The sequence below is a fragment of the Phaethon lepturus genome, unplaced genomic scaffold, assembly GCF_000687285.1.
Source record: "Phaethon lepturus isolate BGI_N335 unplaced genomic scaffold, ASM68728v1 scaffold20348, whole genome shotgun sequence".
Taxonomy (NCBI): domain Eukaryota; kingdom Metazoa; phylum Chordata; class Aves; order Phaethontiformes; family Phaethontidae; genus Phaethon; species Phaethon lepturus.
The window spans coordinates 49,083-53,599 of record NW_010558549.1 but is presented as its reverse complement, the minus strand read 5'-3'; positions in this window follow the sequence as shown (position 1 = coordinate 53,599).

Below are 4,517 nucleotides of genomic sequence, written 5' to 3'. Positions count from 1 at the left end.
TCTTTCCCCCAATGGCAATTAATACTTACTGCTGAACTAAGGCGCTAGAAACTGGAATAGACACAAGCTCTCCGTTCATCGCACTAAATACCTGGGGCAGGGAAGTCTTGCTCTTCTGAAATTTAATTTCACAGACGCTTCAACTCTGACCTGCCCTTTCACTCGAAGACTGTTTAGCTGCAAACTCTAACTTTGACAAGTTTCTTTTAGAGTCACATAACGTACTAAGGACTAACTTCTACGCAGATTTTGATGTCAAGGTTGCATGTTGCTTTTATGTGTATTTAATCACAGAAATTGTTTTGCACACTTATTTGTAATATGTTATTTCTTTTAAATAAAAGTGACTAATTTTGCTGTATTCACTGATGCTCACAGCCAGAGTTCCTACTGCCACAGCTTTGGGGGAATACGGATGTAACTGCAGAAATAGTGGTGGTGAATGAAGGACAGAATTTGAAGTGTGCTGCCTGTACCGCGTAAACCAAAACAAGTCCAACTTTCAGTGCAAACCAGTTCCTGTTCAGCACTGCTGCTGGGCCAGAGCCTCTTACCTTTGAGCAGCTGCAGTAGTGGAAAGTGCTGTCTCTGAGGAGAAGGGCAGGTGCAGGAAAGCATTATGTTCTCCAAGGATGATTTAATCCCCGCTGCTGGTGCAGTTGTAAGCTGTTGATGATCCAGTCAGCTGCGCTCACTTTAAATAGCAAGGAAACTGCTTTAACTTAAAACATGAAGCCTTCTGCAGAGTGTTTTGAAGGTTTTCCATATCTTAATCTGCTGAAGCACCATCCCTCTGTCCTCCCATTAAAGTTCTCCTACGGCTGATCAGAGAGACTACGAGTGTAGTTTTTGGCTGACTGGAACTCTACTGAAGTTCACAGAATCACTAGGTTGGAAAGGACCTTCAAGATCATAAAGTCCAACCATTAATCCAGCGCCACCATGTCCCCTAGACCATGTCCTGAAGTGCCACATCCACATGTTTTTTGAACACTTCCAGACATGGCGACTCCACCACCTCCCTGGGCAGCCTGTTGTCACAACTATTCTGGTATGACAGCAAGAATGAAAATTAACAAACACTCCCTACACGCACAGACAAGAGTAACTTGTACGAACCCTGGAACCCCTTCATACATACCTAGACTTAATCCCAAATTCCTCCTTCTGGTACTACTTGCAAATCCTTATCTTTAAGTATATAGGCTATTTTACAGGGATCCAAAATCAGGTAAAAGAATGAGTCTTCCCACCTGGTGTTGGTTCCAGGTTGCTCTGCCAGTACTTCATCACATCACTTTCTGTTGTGCTGCACAAAATGTGCGTTAGTGGATAAACATACCTCTGCGATAAATGGAGGAGTAGTTTAGTTAGTCACTTGAAAAAAAAAAAAAATAGTACTTTAAGTATTAGATAGACCACGTGGCCACCGTGTTGATTTATTCATGATACTGCATTGCTGCAGCATCCAGTTACGCTGTGGAGCTCAGAACCAAGACTGGCAACAGCCCCCCGGTTCTGGGCCTCGCACAAGGACCCTGCTTTCCTCAGAGAGGGGCAGGCGCTTGGCAGAAGGCAGAATAAGCAACCAGTCGAACATGCCCCTGCTCTACATGAGGCTGCTGAGTAAACTTTTATGTGACAAAAGAGGATTAAATACATTTTAGACTGTCAAGTTGTTATCTTAGGATGAGTACTACAGTCCAGAGGCCCAATAGCATTTATTTAAGTACAGTCATCTGAACTCTTCGCTAGAAACACGTGGCCTTGGGAGACAGCCCTGCTCAACAGAGCACCTCGCTGCCTGGAAGGGAAACAGGCCAGTGGTGCAGCCTGCACTAAACTACGACGAAACGGACAAATTTGCACAGTAAGTCTGAAACATGACTATTCCTGGAAAACAATGTATTTCCACCAGCATCAGCCATTTAAGTTATATGGATTATTAATTTCTTTTGTATTTAGAAGTAACTAAACACCTTCTCTCCCCCTGTTTTGCTGTCTCTTTCCACAGCACCTGTGTCACAGTTGGAAATCCTGAAAGGAAAACTGGAAGATAAGCCAGTGCAAGAAAGTCAATGGTGTAATCCCAGGTATTTGCCAGCAGGAGTCACAGAATATGAGCATTTCCTTCAGAACCGCTAAGTAGTCACATTAAAGTAGAAAACACAAGATTAATCAGTACAGTTAGAAAACACGAGCCACAAGACTACTTCTTGTATACGTAGGCCAAAAGGCCTGTGGCAGACGCCGCTGACCTAAATGCAAAGGCTACAGAGTAATGTGCGCTTCAGAAGGACAGCCTTGTTTTGGAGTCACACGCTGGTGAATCCACCTCTTTTTTTATTAAGCCATTTCAATGCCCCCATTTTCCTGCCCTTTTTTTTTCCTTCTTCCCCAAAGGTTGCATCTGTTTAAACAAGCCAATGACTGTAAGAGATCTGCAGAACTTCACACAATAGCCCATTATTTTTGTTAAAGGAATAGGTTATGCTCTTTCAGCTTCACATATTCCAGCCCTTCACAGCAGTTTCGTAGCCCTCCTTTGATTTCTCCCCAACTCTTGCAAGCAATGACATGAAAACTAGACCCAGCATTCTAGTCAGTTTTTCAGGTATTGCAGACAAAAGTGTTTCTCCAACTCTGATGAGAAACAAAAAGAATGTCACTAATGCACAGAAAGGATCAGAAACCAAACCGCCATTAATGAAAATTACTCCAGAAAGTCCACATCTCTCTAAACATTAAAAAAACACAATACTCTCTCTGTCAGTATTGACGGTCTGTGCTAAATCAACACATTTATGGCCAACATTTTTTTCAGAATCAAATCACTGAACCAATGCAAATCTCTGGCTACATACCTGCGATCAGCCCCAAATGCTAACACAACTTCTAGAAGAGTGAGACTCTGATACAAAAACTAGTTCTTGTAGTCTGGCTACAAATCAAAGTCTGGTTTGATTAATAGCTAGGAAAGAAAACCAGTAAAAGCAGAAGCAAAGCTTGTTTTCACCTGCCAGTCCATAAATAAGATAAAGAAGAACCTGATGGTTAAAAGCAACCCGTGCACTTACTAACTTCAGGCATTCCCTTTATTAATTAGTGTCAGGCACAATGTAGTATTCTTGGTAGGAATGTTACCTATAGTTAAGACACATGTATAGAAAGGGGTCAATAAGGTTAGTAGAAAACAGCACTCAATTTACAGTAAATGAGATATATATATTTTCAAATAAATACCTATCACATCTATAAAATCACAACTATATGAAATGACACGCTACATAAAAATCACAACTCGACCTGTCTTAATGACTACTAACCATTCAGAATTCACCTTTCGGGGGAAATGAAATCAAGATACAAAACATAGATCCGAACGCAGATTGTTGAAACTGCAAGTTCCACTTCTGGATTTAACCAACTGGAAAAAAACACGACTTTAAAATGAACGCATATTGTAACAGCCGTGCAAATAAAGGCAAAGTCTTCCCAGCTGTGCCTCCTGCACAGGAATCTGTACTGTGAAGTGGTTTACAAGGCAAAAGTGCTTTTGTATCTTTTGGCATTAGCATGGTACAGGTATTTACCTAAATCAGCACAATAAAAAAATTACACCATAAAGAGTGCTGCCGTTGTGGTAAATACGTTGCAATGTGGGCAGGGGGGAGGCAGCAGCTCAGAACTGAGACTAACCACACCGATTAGAAAGAATGAGAGTCTTTCACACCACTCCGTCCCCAGTCCCCTCTCCGTTTTGAAGACTGCATCACTTTGCTGGGTCGTACGATACCCTCCAGCTGCTGTTACAACGGCCAGTGCGAAGGCGGAACTCTCGTGTCCAAAGGCGAGATTACCCCACTGCCCAGGAGACCGTGCTGCCCCTTCCCAAACCTGCTGGGATCTAGGGCCACTGCGACACGCAGCTGGATCAAAAACAAAGCTGGCCTAAGGACGGGGAGCGGCATCTCATGCAAGGACAGAACACGCTGGCAGCAGAGGTGAACACTTCTGTCCTAGAAGCAAACGCACACTTAGGGGAGGGACAAGGGCATGGACATGTTCGAGTGGGTCCAGAAGACGCCACAAAGACGATCAGTGGGATGGAACAGCTCTGCTGGGAGGACAGGCTGGGAGAGCTGGGGGGGCTCAGCCTGGAGCAGAGAAGGCTCCGGGGAGACCTTCCTGCAGCTGCCAGGGCTGAGAGGGGCTTAGGAGAAAGATGGGGACGGGCTGTTTAGCAGGGCCTGTAGCGATAGGACAAGGGGTAATGGTTTTAAACTAGAAGAGGGCAGATTTAGACTAGATAAAAGTAAGGAATTTTTGACAGAGGGTGGTGAAACCCTGGCACAAGTTGCCCAGAGAAGCTGTGGATGCCCCATCCCTGGAAGTGTTCAAGGCCAGGCTGGACAGGGCTCTGAGCACCCTGGCCTAGTGGAAGATGTCCCTGCCCATGGTGGGGGCGGCGTGGTGAAATAAGATCTTTAAAGTCCCTTCCAACCCAAACCACTCCA